A 22,624-nucleotide genomic window follows, 5' to 3' on the forward strand; every position below is an offset into this window, starting at 1 on the left:
GGCTTACATTCTTATTACTGGCAGGAATAAAACTATTCAGTACATGTTGCCTTGCCATTCTTAAAAATCTGGATCCTTACCAAATGTCTTTTAACAAAACAAATTCCAGATGGATCAATGATTTAAACATTAGGGTAAAATAAAATACTAGAAGAGAGGACACATAACTTTATTTACAGTCTTGAAATGATACAGACTTGTTAAAAGCAAGACACAAAGATAGAACCTGTAAAGGAAAACTTGTTACTTCATAAAAAATTTAAACTTTTGTAAGATTAAAATAAATAAGTACATAAGTGTATATGTATGTATCTGTATAGACATGCACACACATGCACATACACTACATTAATGTATGGAGAAAGTGAGAGAGGATATGTGTTGTGAAAAGGTTCCATAGAAAAAGTAATGTTAAAAGAGTTCTGGGTATCTGTTAATGCATCCAGACCACCCCAAATTTAGTGATGTTAAATTTACAAAGTCATTTATTTGTCTGTCACAGTTCTGAGTGTTGACTAGTTTTATCAAGTTTTTCCAGGCTCTAAGCTGTCAGTACAGAGCCCGATGCAGGGCTTGAACCTATGAACTGTAAGAATGTGACCTAAGCCAAAGTCAGAAGCCTAAATGACTGAGCCACCCAGGAACTCCATCTTTATTTTTTAATGTTTATTTTTTTTTATTTTTGAGAGAGAGAGAGAGAGAGAGAGAGAGAGAGAGAGAGAGAGAGAGAGAACTCACAGGGAGGATGGAGGGAGACAGATGATCCCAAGCAGGCTCTGCACTTCAGCACAGAGACTGATGCAGGGCTTGAACCTATGAACTGTGAAATTATGACCTAAGCCAAAAACAAGAGTCAGAAGCTTAACTGACTAAGCCACCCAGGCACCCCAAGTTCTTTTTTGAGGTCTGTTCATGACATTGCAGTCAGGTGGTTACTGTGACTAGAGTCATCTTGAAGTCTACATCACTTCCATGTTTGATAATTAATGCTGCTAGGTGGGATTTCAACTGATACTACCAGCCAGACAATGACATATGCCTGCCCATGTGGCCTGGACTTCATCACTGTGTGATGACTGGGTTCCTATACAGCACACATCCTAAGGGAGAAATCTAGGTGGAAAAAAATCTATCACCGAGTCTCAAAAATTATATAACAATTTCGTTGCATGCTTTTCATCAGAATTAAGTCACTAATGACACCTCACTTTCAAGGGAGGAGGAATTAGACTCCTTTTTGTGAAAGAAGAGTGTTAAAATTTGATAGACATACTTTTGATCCACCATAATCTTCCTTCTGGCCACAAATAATTCATATTCTCCTGTAAGCAAAATTTACCTTACTATAGCCCCCTAAATATGCATCTATGGTGGCATTAGGTTCAGATTTGAGGTCCATGGGTTGTTTTTTTTAATGTTTCTTTATTTATTTTGAGAGAGAGAGAGACAGAGAGAATGAGTGGGGAAGGGGTAAAGAGAGAGAAGGAGTGAGAGAAGCCAAGCAGGCTGTTCACTGTTAGCACAAAGCCCCATGTGGGCTCGATCTTACACACCATGAGGTCATGACCTGAGCCAACATCAAGAGTCAGATGCTTAACAAACTGTGCGGCACAGGCACCCCTGAGGTCCAGGCTTTTTAAATCTCAATCATGTCCAAGTGTAGATAACTTTATTCCTCTCCATATGAAGATTCATGAACTAAGAGAGAACTAATCTTCCCCCAAATATCCAAAATACAATGTTGGAGCAGGCATAACACAACTACTGAAGACATTGGCATTCATAAAGGATGAAAATTGGAGACCAGTGGTCCACAGAAAATAGAATTCTGCTGAAAAGAATTCAAACACATGTTTCCAGTTCCTAGATTATGGCTCAGCCCTACTTCTTGATAAAAATTTTCTACATGTCTTGGCTGCACTCTATGGGGTCTTAATATTAACAGCTTTTAGAATATTGTTTCATTTCCCACCAAAAGACTCTCGTGCTTGCAGCTGAGTATTATTGTAAATATGCTTCATGTCCACTGAAGTTAAGGTATCTAAAGGCCTATTTTCATTTTGTACCATTTCTGTCTCCTTTAGTCCAATACGGTAGTGTTTCCAGTGATACAATTGCCTTAAATACTTTGTAGGTTCTGTGAATTGTATTGGTGTTCATGTCATTGGTGAAAACCCCATTCACAAATCTCTTTGAGATAAACCCTATTCTACCTTGGACTCCCTGAAAGGTTGTAAAGGATAGTAGTCTTAAGATTCTTAGAGGCCCTAGTGTTTGAGGGGATCTGCAAGGAAACCCTCAAAATCCGTAGAGGGCATTTTGTCCTTTGGTTGAGTCTCAGGCACCAATTTAAGTCTTTCTTAGATCTTAACAAAGGATTTCACAGTCACACTATCTTGGCTTTGCCTATAGATTATGTTTTCCTGGCAGTGTCCTGGATTTGATCTTTGCCAGGAAGCTATTTCTGAATTTGAAAATTGTTTGCCATCTGGAGATTCTTGGAATGAGAAACAGTTTTATTTCAAAACCGGTGAATTTCAGCTCCTTTATATCTAACCATTTGTTCATCAAATAATCTCTTTCCTTCTTAATTAATTTATTATTCTCAAATAGAAGAAGCCAAGTGGCACATTCAACACTTTGCCTGGAAATCTATTTTAGCTAGATGTCCAGTTCATTAAGTACATTTTCTGTGTTACCACAGGCAACAGTGTTGCTGAACTTTCTGCCAGGACATAACAACGGACTCTTCCATTGCAATTCCAATAGCAATTTTTCTCACTTTTTGTTAGGTACCCATCAAAAGCCTTGTCAAGTCCCTTTAGGATTATTCTACCAACAGTTTCAATACCTACCAGCATTTTCTGCCACCAGGTCTCAAAGCCAGTGATACATACTTAAAGTTTGGTTTCATAGCATTACTCCTAGTATCCAACTCTGTTCTGATAATCTGTAACTATGTAAATTCAAATTCAGTGGCATAAAACAATAATTCTTTACTATTATCATTATGACTAAAGTTTCTGAGAGTTGACTAGGCTCATAAGAGGTCTTTGCTTGGGGTTTTTCACGCAAATGTAGTGATATGGTGGCTGAAAACAACTTGAAGGCTTTTCACACACATAATTGTAGCTGCTGCTAGCTGCCAGCTGGAGTCTCACTTAAAGCCATTGGCCAGATTTTCTATACTTGATCTCTCTATGGGTTCTGGGCTTTCTCACAACATTGTTTCTTGGTTCCAAAGGATGGCATCCAAGAGAACATCAGGCAGATCCTTCTGTGACCTGCTTGAGAAAGCATGCAGCACAACTGCTGCCCTGTTTGGTTAGTTAAAAGTTAGTCACTGAGGAGACTTCTGGAAAGATGGAATCTATGAAACCCTACTCCTCCCTAAAAGTGACACAATGACCCAAAAAATGTCAAAATAATCTTTTTCAGAACTCTGGAAAGTGACCTAAGATTTTCAGTACTCCAAAGAGGATTTATTCTAGAAAGATGTCTGTACCTCATTAAGATATATGAAATTTGTTGCAATTTAACTTGCTGTGTTTCCACTCCCCTTTCTTCAGATCCATGCATGTTTTGAAAGTCAGCATCCTTGCAACCATAATATCTGTGAAAAGCAGTAGCCAAGCAGCTGCTGGAAAGAGAGGACTGGATTAGGGGTTCTTCCAGAAGCTCCATCTCCAGAGATTTGCTGCTATTTGACTTGTCTGATAGCTCCCTGGAAAAAAACCTTATTTACAGGGCTGTTGTTATTTGACCTAATTCAGAGTTAGCTCAACAGGAAAAGCCCTACCATTAAGTTGTTGGAAGTAACCAACAGCAATTGTTTAACATTGCAGCCGTCCTAGGCAGAAATACCCATTGTGAAAAACCCAAGGCTGGCCAAAAACTTAAAAGGAAGATCTTGGGAATTAGTTATCCTTAGGGAGCTTTGAAAAGCTCTAACACAATCCTGGGGATATAGAAGAGAACATCCATCTATAGGACTATGCACCTGCCCAGGGAATTCCTAAGAAGGCCCTAATTTCTTGCCATCAACTGGCCCTGAGACCCTGTGCAAGTGAAAGAAAAGCCACATACAGAGTTACAAACTGCTGGGACACTAAAGAAATGCCATAGGATACACATGGAACCCCTTAGTCAAGAGTGGACAGCATATTGATTCAAAACAATTAAAATTTCTGTCCAATAATTAGCAGACCTCTAAGCCAACTGAGCAGAGTTTTCAAAGGGCACACACAACAGAGAAGACGTGAAAGAATTATTTCAGAAAAGCTATTAAATAGAAACAGCAGCAACAAAAACAATAAACAGTAACGACAAATAGGAAGGCAGCAATTTGATTTCCAGAATTTCCTCATGATAGTATTGAAAATGTTCAAACTTTAGCAAAAAACTATGGATGATCAAAGAATCAGGTTAAATACTGTTTATAGGTGGGAAAAAATTAATAGAAACTGTCCTTGAGGAAGTCCAGATACTGATTTTACTAGAAAAAGGCTTCAAATCATCTACTACACATATGATCAAAGGAAACCATATCTAACAAACTAAGGTATGAGAAACATTTCTCATTGAATAGAGAATATTGATAAAAATACAGAAATTATAAAATGGAATGGATGGAATTCCAAATGGAATTCCTAGAGTTCAAAATGCAATAACTGAAATGAAAAAAAATCGCTAGAAGTCTCAACAATATATTTGACTTGACAGAAAAAAGAATCAGCAACTTGAAATTAGGTCAGTTGGGAGTGTTAAGCCTGAGTAGCAGAAAGAAAAAAAAAGGTAGAGTAACCTGAACAGACTCTGAGAGACCTATAGGACATCATTAAGCACACCGACTTATGGGTGCTGATCTTAGAAGTGGAAGGAGAGAAAGCGATAAATTATTAGAAAGACGCAAGCTACAAAAATGACCCCATGAAGTAAGAGAGAATCTAAAAGTACCTGTAATCAGTTAAGAGATATAATTAGTAAATAAGTTGAATTAGTAATCTCTGAACTTCTCACAAAGAACATATAGGCTCAAATAGTGAATTTTATCAAACATTCAAAGAAGACTTAATGCCAGTCCCTTTCAAACTGTTCCAAAAAGTGGAAGAGTGGAAACATTCACCATTTCATTCTGAGGCCAGTATTAACCTTGATACCAAAATCAGACATAGAAATCACAAGAAATAAAAACTACAGATCAATATCCCTTATCAATATGAATGTAAACATTCTCAACAAAATCTTAACAACCCAAATCCAGGGACATATAATAATTATTGTATACTATAACCAAATGGGATTTGACCCTAAAATGCAAGATTGGTTTAATTCAATACAGCATATGATATTAATAGAATGAAGGACAAAAACTACTTGATTATTCCAATAGACACAGGAAAAATTGATAAAATCCAATATACTTTTATATCAAAAGATTAAACCAACTAGAAATCAAAGGGGGACTTCCTGAATCTGACTAAGGGTATCGATGAAAACCTATAGCTAACATCATACTAACAGTGAAAGAATAAATTATTTTCCCCTAAGATCAGAACAAAATAAGAATGCTTTTTCTCACACTTGTCCTCAACATTGTAGTGGAAATCCTGGCCAGAACAATAGGCAAAAATGGAATAGAATAGAATAGAATAGAATAGAATAGAATAGAATAGAATAGAATAGAAGGCATCCACAGCGGAAAGAGAGAAGTAAAACTATGTTAATTTGCAGATGTTACCTTCTATATAGAAAATCCTAAGTGTCCAAGGAATAAAAAAAAAATAGTAGAACAATACAGGATATGAGTAAAGTTGCAACATACAAGATCGATTTGTAAAAATCAGTGTGGTTCTTTACACTAGCAATTAATAATTTTAAAAAATTAAGAGGAATATTACCCAAGCATTAAATACCCCATAGTATCAAAAATATTAATATATTTTATATAATATATTTATATAAATTTTAATATATAATATATATCATATATATTATATAATGTATATATATATTTATAATATAAAATATTTTATATAATATTAAATATCCCATAGTATTAAAAAATAATAAATAGTAAGGAATAGAATTAACCAAAAAATTTAAGGTTTATCCACTGAAAATTGCAAAATATGTTGAAAGAAATTAAAGGTCTAAATAAAGAGAAAGACACAAATGTTCATGAAATGGAAGACTTAAAGTTGTGAAGATAACATACTCCCCAAGTTAATCTAAAAATCTGATGCTACTGCTTATCAAAATCATGGCTATTTTTTTGTTCATGTATTCTTAAGCTTTTATCCTAAAATGCATATAGAAATGCAAGTGATTCAGAATAGCCATTTATAACCTTGAAAGAAAATAAAGTTGGAAGGCTCACACTTTCTGATTCATAACTTCTGATAAAGCTACAGTAACCAAAACAATGTGGAACTGGCATAACATATAGATCAATGGCATATAACAGAACTCCAAAATAAGCTCTTTTATTTTTGGGTAACTGGGTTTTGATAAAAGTGTCGAGAGTATTCATTAGAAATAAAGGACAGATATTTTGGTAAAGTGGTTCTGGGACAATAGCTATATACATGTGAAAGAATAAAGTTGGAGCCCTACCTCAAACCATATAAAAAATGAACTCCAAATAGATTATATATCTACGTATAAGAACTACAAATAAGACTCTTAGAAAAGAAAATATTGGAGTAAAGCTTTATGGTTTCTTTTATACAGTACCAAAACACAAGTGATAAAAGGAAAACTAGATAAGTTAGACTCCATCAGTTAAAAAAACAAACAAACAAAAAACAGTGTGTTTCAAAAGACATCTTCATGACAGTGAAAAGATAATCTATAGAATAGGAGAAAATATTTCTTGCATATATATCCATCCACACTAATCAGCATGTTCTGGCTAATTTTATGATAGGTTTAACAATTTAATGTGCCCTGAAAAAAATCTTTAAATGAACTAAACCAAATGTTAGCATATTGGAAATGTGTCTAAATGTACATTGGAATTCTAAAAATTGCTTATATGCAGGTTTTAAAACAATGTAGAAGATATACAAAGAGTCTTCATGACTAGTATTTTATAGTAGGAGCTGGCCTGGATACTTTGCCTCTCCTTTCTGCTTTGACATATTTAATACAAATAATATATAAATATTTAACAAAAAATTGTATTTTGAAGAACTCCTGGAAAATGGCTCATGGAAAGGATTTTACTATCTGGTACATCAGGATTCACACATTCTTTCCTAAGTATAACAGTGGCCATTTTTCATCCAATCAGCGGCCCAGAGAGAATCAGGCACTATCTCCTGAGTACAACTGCATGGATCTGTCAGCCCCAAACTTGTTAAATCTCACTGTTCTGAATGGTGATTTTTTTCTCTAGTTCTTAAGCACCATCTTCAGTTTTAATTTAGATTTAAACTCAAGTAAAACCTAGGCTGTGGCTTCCATGTTTTTTACCTAATTTAGTTAGCCAACAGGCAGCAGGCAAAATAGTTTTGAAATTTTTGAAAGAGCAGAGGACTGACATTACTAAATTAATCTGTAGAGAAGTCCTTACAACAGAAGTGTTTTCACAACCTTCTGTTTGAAAATATGTTTTCTAGGTTTCAGTTGACTTTATCTGGATCAGATTAAAAATCAGTAAACATTTTTCTATAGAATTAAAATGATCCAGTCAATTCACCAAATACTCAACTCTGCTCTCTGTGCCAGATGTATGGGAAGATATAATGAAAATAGATGTGGGGAAATAAAATTTGAGAGGCAAGATGTGTGCACATGAAATGATAGCTAAAAACTTAAGACACAGTAGGATAATTGCCAAATAGTTGGTATGCACAACTAATGCTACAAAAATCAAATGAAAGTAGCAGTTCCATAAGTTTAGATGGTGAAAATTATGGAGAAGTTTCCCATCATGAATCCAAGCATAGTCTCCTTTTGTTTTCTCAAAGATACCATGTCTGAGTGATACCTGACAGGAAAGTTTTTTTTAATTTTCTGTATTTTGAATCTTTTTTTCTTTTTCTTCCCTACATGTCCCAGTTTCCTACTATCTTCTGGAATGAATGAGAGCCTCTTTTACAATAGAAGTGCCTAGACAAGTCTTGCTATTAGTCACCAGTGAAACACAAAAATTAGATTTTCAACATTTTAATAATAAACGATTGTTCAGGCACACACATATACACATTTTGATCCATTTATTCCTGGAAGGTTAGATTGGAGACACTTAGCAAGGCATAACTCTAATAGGAAGAAAAGTGAAAGTCAGCTTTTCTTATAATTTATTTGCTCCCAGAGAGCAAATATAGGTCTTTTATAAATCTTTTCTATCATTTCTGGAACTACCTCGTCTAGATAAATAGTACTTTCTTTGTTTGACAGGCATGAAAGTCTGTAGCTCATGGTAATTTTTTTTTTCATTTCAGCACATCACCTCTTAATGAAGGATTGTAAACTACTACTACTTGCCCTTGGTCTTGCCTAACATACCTTATGCTTTTAAGAACTTTGGCGTTATAGGCAAGTCTTTCTGAGGAGGATGGATTGGATAAATATCACCCTAAATTATCATCATTTGCTATTTTATCACATCAATGTGCCATTAACAACTCATGGTGATTTTAATTATCATTATTAATAACTATGAAATATATCCCATATACCCTAATCAGGTGTGGAAGGAGTGATTCACCTTCAGTCTCAGATGAACAAGACTCCTTACATTTCATTCAGGCTCATGTCCCTCAGGTTCGATAAAAATGAGTGAGGGGGAAAGGGTTGTCTGGACTTACAACTAAGCCAACTAAGAAATATTATCAGTAGACTTAAAGTCAAATCAGGACAAAGATCAATTTTAATGTTAGTGGGATACTTTCACCAACTGGGGAGATCCAGTTGGCCCTTTAGGAAACAGGAACTGCGATAGGCAAGTGACAAAGGAAAGAAACACCAGAGTTAGGATGCTGTGTTGAGTCTGCAGGAAGAGAACACTATGTAAGAGCAAGGAAAATAATCTGGGCTGAGAAGCTTGTTGAAGGACTGTGATAGGGTGCAGGTTCAAAATACAGTATTTCATTTCTTAATACACTATTAAAAACATTTTTAGGGGCACCTGGGTGGTTCAGTGAGTTAAGTGTCTGGCTTCGGCTCAGGTCATGATCTCACCATTTGTGAGTTTGAGCCCTCCTTTGGGCTCTGTGCTGATAGCTCAGAGCCTGGAGCCTGCTTCAGATTCTGTGCTTCCTTCTTTCTGCCCCTCCTCTGCTTGCGCTCTGTCTCTGACTCTCTCAAAAATAAATATTTAAAAAAGTTTTTAAACATTTTTAATTATTTAGCATATTTTCCATTTAAGTTAAATACAAAAATTGGTAAAACTAACCTATCTGTTTAGAAGTCAGAATAATGGTTACCCCCTTGTCAGGCTGAAATGTTTAGAGCAATGTAAAAGAAATGCAACTAAATTGATCTACTTGATGTCAGTTTTTGTCGTTATGTACAGATTAAAATATTCTTTTTTTATTGAAATACTCTTAAAATAAGCCTAAAAAGCATAAAGATGAAGCTCAGCTTGGGGAAACATTAACTTCCAGTCAAGTCTGTTTATTTAATTAAGTCTGTATTGTAGAACAATTTGTAGAATGACTTGGCATGATCTATTTATCTATGTTGTAAACTGAGATACGCATTTAATTAAAAGTTAAATATCAAATTTTCTTATTTGGCACAAAAGATTTTTCTTTTTTGGTACAAAAATTCCTCAAGTCTATGATAATAATCTAATTGTGTACATTTTGTGCATGTTAGCAATATGTTAATAGTCTAGAGCTCTTTTCTTTTGACCATTTTATTATACTACTCTTAATTTTAATGTTAAAAGATACAAATGATAAAAATTAGTGAATTTGATATATTTTTTTTTAATTTTTTTTCAGCGTTTTTATTTATTTTTGGGACAGAGAGAGACAGAGCATGAACGGGGGAGGGGCAGAGAGAGAGGGAGACACAGAATCGGAAACAGGCTCCAGGCTCCGAGCCATCAGCCCAGAGCCTGACGCGGGGCTCGAACTCACGGACTGCGAGATCGTGACCTGGCTGAAGTCGGACGCTTAACCGACTGCGCCACCCAGGCGCCCCTGATATATTATTTTAAAAGACATCCTTTACCTCATGAAGGAACCTAATTATTTGCATATGCATATTTAACTACAACAGAAAAATAAAATAACAACTAATTTTATTGTTTATAATTATGGTAGTTGTGTTAATTGCTTACTATTTGTAAGGCATTTTGCTAAGCTTTCAACATAGATTAACTCATGGAATTTCAATGCAACCCTGTTACATAAATTAATTTACTGTTCTCATTTAACACATGAGCTCATTGAGGTTAAGTGGTTCATCTAAGTTCCCACAACTTTTAAGTGGCAAAGTTGAGATTAGTGGGTTTAAATCAGGACTTGGGTTTGGACTATTTAATGTAAGTAGGAAATTCTTGTATTGCTTCTTAGTAAATATCGCACAGTTTGCCTTACTCATAGATGCATAACTCTTTACAAGAATTTGATATTTTATAATGAATTATTATTTCTACTATACACTTTTTTTTCTGTATCCTTGGAAAGAACAAGAACACCATCTAGAAACATACCAGTAATGTACAATTTATAGTCATTCTTCTTTCCTAAATTTCTTAGATTAGGAGACAGTATATATTTGAAACATAAGGTTATATTATGGGTAGACAGTGATCAGGTCCATCATTGTAGAGTGGTGAAAAACATCTGTCCTGCAATTAGATTGGCATCACATCCTTGTTCTGCCATTTACTGACCATATGCCACTGGGAAAGTTAATTATCTGCTCTTTGCCTTTGATTCCTTATTTGTAGAATGAGCCAACATTAACACTTTGTGGAATTGTGGTGATGAACATATACACAATATTTAGAACGGTGACAAGTAGAAAGTGCTCAATTAATTTTAGGTATTATAATCAAAGTAATAATAAGTAATAAAATATATAAGGTGCTCTTGTCCTTCCCCCATCACTGGTCCCTATTCCTGTTTATGTCTTACTTTATTTCCTCTTCTTTAAAAATCTTGGTGACTTTTTTGTTTTGGAAGGATTTCATTTTTCCATTGCATTAAATATACAAGCTTCCTTGATATATATTTTATATAAGGAACTTTGTACTTTGTAGCAAGTTTATATTACTTCTGTTCTTTTGGCCCAGTGCACAAAGTGTAAATTCAGTTACTTTCTAATCAATCACTGCAAGTATGTGGGTTTGGCATTGCATACTGGTTGGTTAATAGCTCTAATGATGTTCTCAGCGGTAGGATGGCTTTTTTAGCAGGAGTTTCAATCTTCACTAATATTCCTGTGCAACATTCTCTTTTATCATTTTGTCATTTTCCTGATGGATTTCCATACACTGAGGTATTTGTAAAATCAATCAACTGTCAATTTTAGGATTACATTTTCGTTGCAAAAGGTAAGCTTTCTAAATGTTTCATTTCAAGCTTACAAATGATCACTTCATTCCCTTTTATGAGAATCATTTTCTTCCCATTATAAAACAGCTTATAAAATCCAAATTCATCCTAAATTTCTTCTTCCACAAAGGTAGACAATAAGAAATGTCTTAGGTATTTTCAAGTAATATTCCATATTCATCTAGGTTTCCATTTTCATCTATTATTTTAGTGAATTACAATAACATAAAACCAATTTTTGAAACTTGAAGGAAAGTCTTTAAAAGTTCTAGAATCAGATGAAGAGGATATATCTCTAGGAAATTTCTAATTAATATATTTCTTCCTATATCATCTTATAAACATCTAATTTATTTCAGAATTAACTCTTTAGGCAATTAATTTAAGTAGAGGAGAACATAAATTCGTTGATTCAGATCCATGTTCGATAAGATACTTTTGGATAGTTTCTGATTAAGTATATTCACATAAATAAATTTATTGCATATCTCACTAAAATTTAATGTTTCAAAAAAGGTAATTGTTTTTCTCTAACAAGTCTAATGCCATGTTTCTGGAAAAATAAAATTGAGTGTTGAAGAAAAAAAGAGCAAAGCAAATTATGCCTTAGACTGTGCTCAAAATTACTTCCAGAAACCTGTTAGGAGTAACTAATAAAGCTAGAGCAGGTAATATGTCACAGGCAAGAAATAAGATACTTATAGCCCATGTGTAGAAAAACCACAAATATTTTGGAAATAACATTTTTCATTAAATGTAGCCTCATTTAAAAATCTGATTCAGTCTCAACATTTTGGTGCTTACAAAAACCTTTGAAAAGCTGATGATAGCTATGGACTCTCCCCAGAAAGTACACATCCCAAAGTCTATCCAAAGCAGAACCCAAGGTTAAGAATAATCTTAGTTCTGTTAACACATCAAATAACAGTAAACTTATTCCTTTAACTTCAGCAGTACATGCCCACACCATTCTTGAGATGAACTGAGATTTTCTTAGAAGTATTGCTTTTCTAAATTTTTTCCATGTCCAACAACCAACAATAATCTCCTCCAAGTCCAATTTTCTCATCCCTTTCACCTTGTTCTGCAGGACCCAAGTCCTTTGATCTCTACACATTTTCATGATTAGCCACCTTTGAGCAAACTACCTTCTCTAGAGCCCAATACTATTATCAACCACTTAAATGATCTCTCTCAAATTCCTTTCTTCCTGATTTCATCACATCCACTCTGAAAACAACTCACTCTAAATCTATCTCAGGATCTGTCTGGATCACTTTTATTCCAGGTTGGGGTGTGTGTGTGTGTGTGTGTGTGTGTGTGTGTGTGTGTCTACACACACACACATACACAATCATATGCCCCCAAAGAAGTAGTTTATTGCCACCACAAATTTATGATATTACCAGTTATCCTCTGAAAGTTTTTAAATTTATTCTTGGTTAATTCCCTCCTCCACTGTTGTTACTAGTTTTGCTAGATGCATGTTTTCCTTGTGCCTTCTAACCAACTTCTACTTTATTTACCCATTGGCAGACAACTTTTCTTCTTCAGAGAAGACAGGTTCTCTCAGATTGGAAATACCTAGTAGTCTAAATTCCACATTGCCACCAGAATAATCTTTCTGAAGAAGGAGAACAATACAACCATTTCTGTATTCTAGTGGTGGCGGCAAGAAAATCTTGAACCACTTTTACAATTGTAAGGAATGGAATTTTTCTAAACAGTGAATGAATAGTAAAAGACATCCATGTTGAGATATGCAAGAGTAAGTTGGATATATTTAGATTACATAGCCTTTGGTTTTTTTAGGTTGCAGCTCAACAGAGAAATTTAGTTTAATACATAAATCAGATTACTATAGATTAAAAATTTGATGAAAATCTCATGAGATTGGAATATGAATGATTTCTGAGAACATTCCACATATCAGAAACAAAAAGAAGGATGTTATGGTATTGATAAGAGGCAGTAATGGTCAGTATACCAAAGTAACCCATTAGCAAGTGATATCCATTATAGAAAAAAAGACATGATGGTTTGCACTGAATTTCCTTCCTGCCCAGTGGGGCAGCCCGCATGACTCTTGACTCTTGTTTAATCCCTTGTCAGGATATGAAACTTGATTTGACTTATAGTAACATTTTCACTGACAGCACAGTGGACATTTGTCATGTTTTTAGTTAATAGGCATCTGAACATTTTCCTTGGTTTGATAAGGTAAACATAAAATTTATCATCCAATTAGGACAAAATTAAGAGAAAGAAAATATGAGCTATTAGTAATTATACCAGGCCAGCCCATATAAGTCAAGACATATCCAGAGAAACTGTGTCATGCAATAACTCTAATTTTGAATGGATTTCTTTGAAAATAAATAATTTAATATAAAATAGGTTAGACTAGGATAACTTGTCTTTAAGGTTTTTACATCCTAGAGAAGCTTAATTTAAAAGGCTCAGTAATCAACTTTTAATGAGATTTCCTATCATCGTCCTTTTTCCTAATCTTTCTGGATTCATTTTAGAGTTTTGGCAATTTTCTAACAACTCCTAGAAACACAAAGAATACATTCTGCCCCTTCTTGGTTGAGTTTGACCTCCCATCAGCAAGAGGCCCCTGTGTACTGCAAAACAACAGCAACACAATAGCAATCACCAAAGAGCTTTTTAGTTTTTTTTTCAAAGTCCTGGCTACTCTCCTAGAATAATAGTTAATCCATTTTCTCCTTTGGATTCATTCTCTTTCTCTATTTCTTCAAACCAGCAAGTATGGTTGAATTTTTTCCCCTGCAACAGAAAAAAATAAAACATTTATGAAATCTTCAATTTGCATTCTACCTTACTTCTTATAATGAATGCCTTCACACACTGTGGCAGCCACTTCTGGTTGCCCACCCAGTAGGTATATCCTTTACTTCTATTCTTCCTCATTGGAAACACATTAATTTTATGTGAGTAGTCTTCTGATATGCAATCAGTGTCTCAGGAGACATATACAGCCCTCACCTACCCTGGGGCCTTGGAGTGAATAATGAATTATCTAAGTCAGTCATAAAGTTCTTATTAGTCTAGCCATTGATTGGTTTATGCATGGATGGATGTCACGATCCTTACCAAAGAGATGAGATTGAAATCTTCTTGGGAAGGGTTTTCTTGCTCGATAAACAGATGAGGGGAAAAATGCCCAACACTCCACTGGGTGGTGTTACATCTGCATGTGATGCCTGGAATTGCCAGGGAAGTCATAGTGCATTAACAGTGAGACACCACTGGCATCCTGAGTATGGCAGAGAAGAAAGTTGGAAAACACTGGGACGCCATTGAGCCCTGAATTAACTCACCCTGCAATGACCTTTCCTCCAGACTTCATTATATAAGAAAGCAAAGACCTATTATTTAACCTACTTTTACTTGGGTATTTAGTTATAACTAAAAGAAATCTATCCAACGTATCCAACTGTCTTAAATAGATGGTTTTGAAAATGTATTTGTCTACTCATAATGACCATTAGAATATTATTAATTTATAATAAACATTAAAAATAAACAAACCAAATTCATCCAAGCACTGGGGATGTTACTGTATGAAATCAAGTTATCTGATATGTAAAACAGTGTCCCATTTTCCTTACCTTTTTAAGGGAAGGAAAAATTCTTCCTTTACCCTTTAAGGTTTTCCAGCTGGACTAAGAATTAAAATTACATAAGACAGACTAACAGGAAATATAAACAAATTTTATTACATGTCTATGGAGGCCTAATATTGAAATTAAGACCTAAAGAAATGACTGAGGCAGGGATTTTTAAATAATTTTTAGACAATAAATCTGTAAGGAATTAGTAGGACAAAGGAAGCTTAACTTTGGGAGTGTCAGTTAATAAGGAATTTTAAACACAATTCTGGGGTAATAAATTCATGAAAAGTAATAAGGGAGTGTGCCTGAGTGGCTCAGTTGGTTAAGCATCTGACTCTTAATTTCAGCTCAGATCATGATTTTACATTTCGTGAAATCGGGTCCCAAGTCAGACTCCACACTGTCAGTGCAGAGCCTGCTTGGAATTCTATCTCTTCCTCTCTCTCTGCCCCTCCCCCACTCATGCTCTTTCTTTCTCTCAAAATAAATAAATAAACATTAAATAAATAAATAAATAAATAAATAAATAAATAAATAATAATCAATTTTCCAAAGTGTAACATTTTGTGGTAGACTACCCTGGGCCCCTATATTAGAAAATCAGATTATTTTATTCTTTGGAAATATTTACATATCTAGTTAAGCATTCAAACTAGCAAAAATATTTGTCCCATTTATCTAAGCCTCATTGTCACCTGCCTTCCCTGGTAATTGTTTGTTTTTTTCTTTTATACAAAAGTTGCCTTATTTATTTATTTACTTATTTATTTTGGAGGTACAATTTTTTACCATTCAGAGAACATTAGGGCCTCCATTTTGTTTAATCTGTGTTCTGAAGAATGACCTTTTCTTTCATTCTTTCTTTTTTCATTATTATTTTTTAAGAATCTCTTCCCCAGACAAAGATGTTATCTTAAAAATCTTCTGAACAGTGGTATGACATTCTTCTACCTAGAAACTGTTCTTGTTATGCATCTCAATGCATGTTCTTATTAAACTTCTCAACTTTCACAAGCAAATGGCCAGCATTACCTCCAGCTCAACTGTCTGGTGAGTCACTTAATCACACAGGAGAGTTAGATTCAATTCTCTTGTCAAGGCCATCACCTCCAACCTCACTGCAACTTAACACTTCACTGAGAGAATAAATGCTAATGCAGGATTGACAAAACATTGCAAAAAAATTCATACATTAAGATTGTTTAAAATTATACCATTGGATTGAACTGAGCATAGGCTTCTCGCTGATATAGTTATTGCTGAGATTTTGGATGTTATTTGCTGAGTTACAAAATGTTCTTTTTATGGAGAACTATGGAGAAACTGTCATTTGGGTCTCAATATTGGGAATTCTTAGGCTTCTCAAACAAATGATTCACTTTCAACCTATAAGAAATTACGTGGTTCCTTCTCTGTGTAATTTCCTAGAAACCTCAGAGGTAATATGGCCCACATCTAGAAAAAGCCATGGGGGCACCTGGGTGGCTCAGTCGGTTAGGCATCTGACTTCGGCTCAGGTCATGATCTCATGACTTGTGAGTTTGAGCCCGGCGTCAGGTTCTGTGATGACAGCTCAGAGCCTGGAGCCTGCTTCTGATTCTGTGTCTCCCTCTCTCTGCCCCTCCCCTGCTCATGCACTCGCACTCTCTCTCTCTCTCTCTGTCTCAAAAATAAATAAATATTAAACAATTGAAAGAGAGAAAGAAAGGAAAGAAAAGGAAGGAAGGAAGGAAGGAAGGAAGGAAGGAAGGAAGGAAGGAAGGAAGGAAGGAAGAAAGAAAGAAAGAAAGAAAGAAAGAAAGAAAGAAAGAAAGAAAGAAAGAAAGAAAGAAAGAAAGAAAGAGTGAGTCATGGACCTTGCAATCTGTGTGTAATTAATCTCACCCTCTGTTTCCTATTTTTGTTGTTTTGCTCTTCTTGTTGTTTTTACCACTTTTGGGGGGAGGGGCTGAAATTTCCTCCCTAATTTATCATACCTAATACCTCCGACTCACTGTCATATTCAATCTGTCATCAAATTGTGAAGATTTTTGCATTTAAATCTCTCTTAAACGGTTTCATTTCCAATAAAATGATCTTAGGACAGTTTCCCAGTATCTCTCTTTTAAAACTGAGTTATCCACATTCCCTCTGGGTGCTCTAATCCATTATGCTCACTGCAGGCAAATAACCATTTTCAAAATGAAAATTTAATTGTGTGCTTCTACACTGTAATTCTCCCAAAACAAAACAAAACATACATAAAAAATCTTCAAACTCTTCTAATTACCTTAGGTAAAACCACAAAATCCTTGAAGACTGTAACGCCAAAGGGAAACCATTCCCATCCTTTCTTCATTACTAGCCAAGGCCATCAAAGGGAAACTTCCATCCTCTTGGAAGACAAGAGGGTGGTTTCTACCCTCCCTTCATTCTCTTTCCCTTGCTCTTGACCAAGGATGATGTATTTATCTGTTTGAGAAGACTGGAAATAAAACTGAGTACACATATTGCACACCATCTGTACACTTTCTTTAGTTCTCCCACAAACAAATAAATGCAAGTTGCCCTCAAGGGGAAGTGAGAGGTGGAGACCTGACAGACAAGAGTAGTAAATTAGATTCCTAGGGCCATTGTAACAAATTACCACAAAGCAGGTGTCTTCAAACAGCAGAAATTTACTGCCTCGCCATTCTGGAGGCTGGAAGTCTGAAATCAAGGTGCTGGCAGGTCCATGTTCCTTCTGAAATCTGCAGGGGAGAATTCTTCCTTCCTTCTTCCTAACTTCTGGGGGTGGCCATTGATCCTTGGAGTTTTGGGTTTACAGCTGTATCAGTCTAAATCTCTACCTCTGTCATCCCATGATGGTCTCTCTGTGTGTCTCTGTGTCTTCATATGGCATTTTCTTCTCTCTGTCTCTTTTTAATAAAGACATCAATTACATTGGATTAAGGACCGATTCTACTCCAATAAGACATCATTTTAACGACATCTGCAATGATCCTATTTTCAAATAAATTCATATTTGAGGTGTTGGGTTAAGACTTCTGCATTTCTTTTTGAATGGCACAATTCCACATTATAGCAAGGAGTTAGAAGGAGTTTCCAGGGGCGCCTGGGTGGCGCAGTCGGTTAAGCGTCCAACTTCAGCCAGGTCACGATCTCGCGGTCCGTGAGTTCGAGCCCTGCGTCAGGCTCTGGGCTGATGGCTCGGAGCCTGGAGCCTGTTTCCGATTCTGTGTCTCCCTCTCTCTCTGCCTCTCCCCCGTTCATGCTGTATCTCTCTCTGTCCCAAAAATAAATAACATTGAAAAAAAATTAAAAAAAAAAAAGGAGTTTCCAGTTGTGTTCTCCAATTGGTTATTGGAGTTAATATTTTATCCCTATCATACTTATGTGCATGTTTCTCAATTGCTTTAGCATTTTTGAATGAAGGAGTATGATGAGAAAATCAGCAAGAACCCCAAAAGGTATATTTGGTGCTAGCCACTTTAGAATTATCTCATAGAATAGTATACCTTCTCCAGTCTGCCTGCAAGATTCCTCAAGTGTTACCTTGTTTCTCTCTTGCAACTACTTTCTCAAATGCCCACTCATCTCCTACAGAAGCACAGGGCTTGGGACTACCATACCACTGATTGGATACTTTCCATCATGTCTCTTTACTTAAAGCCTACTGTTTGTAGTTGAAGTATTTCTTCCTCAATAAAGCCAATAACCCATGAGTCTGGTCAGATTTCTTTCTTATATACTTTCACAAAGTCCCTTGCCTTAAGAACCATTATATCAATGTGATACTAGACATTAATTAGAAGGTTAACAAACATCTGTCCCCTCTAGCTTGAAATTTTCATAAGGGACGCCACCTGTATTTGATCGCTATGTTAGCACCAGTGACTGACAAACTATCTGGGACAAGACAGTCTCCAAGTAAATATTCATTGTGTGTGTAAATCAATGTTGAATTACTTTGTTTGAAGTATTTTCATATGTTCATTGAATGTTTGAGATCTACCTTCAGTGCATCTTGAAATAAGATGAAATAGGAGAAACAATAAGAGAAAGAATGAAAGGGAAAGAGAATGAATTTTAAAAAATGAAAGAAAGAAGGAGGGAAGAAAGAAAGGAATGGGGGGAGGAAGGGCCAGAGGGAAGGAAGGAAGAAAGAAAGAAGGAAATAAAACAAGAAAAGGGAATTTCCAAGTTGATAGTGAATTGTGGCTCATTACCATTTCAAAATGGCTAGAAAAATTATGTATGTTGTTATACTTTGAATGCTTTTTCTCATGTTTGCTTTTATCATCTGCGTGCAGCTATGACTTCTAGAGTTAACACATATGCCTGACATTTCTAAGGGCATCAAATTTGCTCTTGAAAGTGCTTTCTAAGAATTTTCAATATGTAGGTATGGCAGTTTTGAGTGTAGCTATTTCCTAAGACTCAGTGTGTCATTCTGTGCTTTAAGAAGAGGACAATTGTTATGACTGCTATAATTTTAGATATTCTTATTGGTTGGGAATGTAATATATCAAATCAAAAAGTTACAGTTTGATACATGATTAAGTATTCAAGAATAGAAATATGGAGTTTTATTGCACACATTTGATATAAAATATAATTCACATTAAAATAGTGCATGCATGACCAAACAAAACAAAACAAAACACTCCATGCTCTTTGATTATTTGGTATATTTGCATGTATTATTTTATCTGCCTTGACTGCTCTTCCTTTTTTTTTTCAAGGCAAAACATATCTTGTCATTGCTTGTGATATTGTGAGAGTAAAATAGTATAAGCATTGCAAAGAGTTGTTTAACATGGAGCCAGGAGGTCACTGAGCAAGTAAGGTTTATGCACACAGACATAATTTTCAATTGAATGTATTTCTAAGAGATGACTAGGGAAAATATTCTGTATGTGAGTATTACAGTCTGAATTAAAATTGCATTTTCCCATAGGATCTTTAATGCAACTAATTGTGAGACAATGATTTTCTTTTTGGTTTGTTTTATAATGACCAGTATAATTGCTTCCTTACAGTAAATGTAACAACAACAACAACAACAAAAAAGATACCAATGGCCTAATGATGTTAGAATTTTTTCTTAGAAATATTTTTCATTTGTTGAAGAGTATCTTGTGTGATGAATTTTTAATATAGGAATAAAATACAAAGCAATGCAAATTGTAGTAAATTTGTAAATATTCATTGTCAGAAATTTCATAGCAAAAAATCCCAAATTAAGAGGATTTCCCCCCTTCTTGTGTAAATTCTTCAATAAAGTAAAGGTGACATCATCTTTGTAAATTGTGTTGAGGATAAATAGGTGAGCAAGAGGGTGATTTCCTGCCTTTTGATTCTACAGGGATTTTGACATATTCTGTACATACTTAGAGCATAATTAATTTTAAAATTATTTTTATATTTTTTTAATGTTTATTTTTGAGAGAGAGAGAAACAGAATGCAAGCATGAGAAGGGTAGAGACAGAATCCAAAGCAGGATCCACCCTCTGAGACTTCAGCACAGATCCTGATGCTGGCTCAAAACCACAAACCGTGAGATCATGACCTAAGCCGAAGTCGGAAGCTTAACCAGACGCCCATAGAGCATAATTAATTTTTGAAAGCACCAATCATACATAGGGAATCATAGCAATAGTTTTGTATCAGTTCATGCTTCATTAATTTAAACAAAAGTAATTTAAACAAAAATAATTAAATAATTAAATTATGGTTTTTAGTATGCAAATCTATCTGTAATATCATGGTCAGATGTGCTCCTTCTCTGAAATTATAAGAGAAAAATAAGTTCATGATAAACCTAAAGGATGTCTGTCACATATACTAATTAAAAAAAAGTGTGTGTGTGTTTTTTTACATCAAGTATCATTGAGGATAAGAGTAGATTATCAGATTTTAACCTGCCGTGTCTAAATTTAAGTTACTGCAAAAAGCTTTATAGATAAGATGTGGATTATTTAAATATAGATCTCATCTAAAATCAATAATTCTGCAATGAATCAGATGTTATAAGTGAATAGTAATGATGATATCCATGGTAGAATTTCTGTACTGTTAAAAATAATTTAGTTTTCTGTATCGAGTTAAGATTTCCCAAATATAATGTGCATGACCAGGAAAAAAAAAGGGTAATGTAGAAAAAATGTTCATACAGAACTAATTTCAAAACTAGGGAAGAGGAGAGACTTAGATATTTGGAAAAGTTTATCCATGCTTGAAAAATGACATAGGATTCATTCAGCTGCAAATAAGAGACTCTGATTAAAAGCTGCTTAGACACAAGGAATTTATTATTTTTCAAAACAAGAGATCTGAAAGAAGGGCAGTCACACATTCAATGGCACAAAAATTTTGTCAAGAAATCAGGTGATTCCTGTTTTTACATCCTGCCGACCACAATGAATTGACGTTTCCTCTTCAATTAGCCCCTTTATAGATGGTTTCAATAATTGGCAACCATCACCTTATCATAATGTCCAGACTTAGAGATTGTCTCATATTGAATACTTTTTAAGTACAAGGATAACCTACAACAAGCCTTCTAACAGACCTACCTTCATAGCTCATTGGTCAGAATTATGTGACATAACATGTCCAAACCAACAATTTCACTACAGGAGTGAGACAACCATGATTAATTGCGATTAATCAAAGCTCATTCTCTACGGCTGAAGCAGAGTTCCTTCTCTGAGCTCATGGAGGGTGAGGAAGAAGCAGTGAAGGAGTGGGCACAGGTAGAGTATCTGCTCTAATTTGAAAGGAATCCTAGAAGTGCAGGAATCAGGGGATAACCATAAGAACAAAAATAATAATGATGCATTTTTTTTCCTCATGCATTTCCTCTGAGATTTATAATTGTCCTGTGTTACTAGGAGAAAAAAGAAAGTATTGTGGACTCTCTACTCAGAATCAGGGATTATCATATTGTAGGGTTCAATTGTGAAACTCAGCCAAAGGTTTTCATTTTCTTTTTTTCTTTCCTTTTTCCATTACCCTGATGATAATGATTATTACAATCCTATATGTAGTCAAATATAATACCACAAGTCTTGGAAAAGCACACATTAAATGTCTACTTAATTTTTATTTTCTCCTGATATTTCTAATATAATTTTTTTTTATTTTTTTATGTTTATTTATTTTTGAGAGATAGAGACAGAGCATGAGTGGGGGAGGGGCAGAGAGAGAGGGAGAGACAGAACTCAAAGCAGGCTCCAGGCTCTGAGCTGTCAGCACAGAGCCCCATGTGGGGCTCGAATTCACAAACCGTGAGATCATGACCTGAGCTGAAGTCAGACACTTACCTGACTGAGCCACCCAGTTGCCCCTCTCCTGATATTTCTAAAGATATGTCATTTGTTTATCGCCTTCAATGGTCCATTGTTTTATGTAAAATGGAAGCATAATAGAAAAAGCCTTATTTTAATAGTTTTGATGGAAATCCATTTTATGTTTTAGTTGAT

The sequence above is a fragment of the Felis catus genome, chromosome B3, assembly GCF_018350175.1.
Source record: "Felis catus isolate Fca126 chromosome B3, F.catus_Fca126_mat1.0, whole genome shotgun sequence".
NCBI lineage: Eukaryota > Metazoa > Chordata > Mammalia > Carnivora > Felidae > Felis > Felis catus.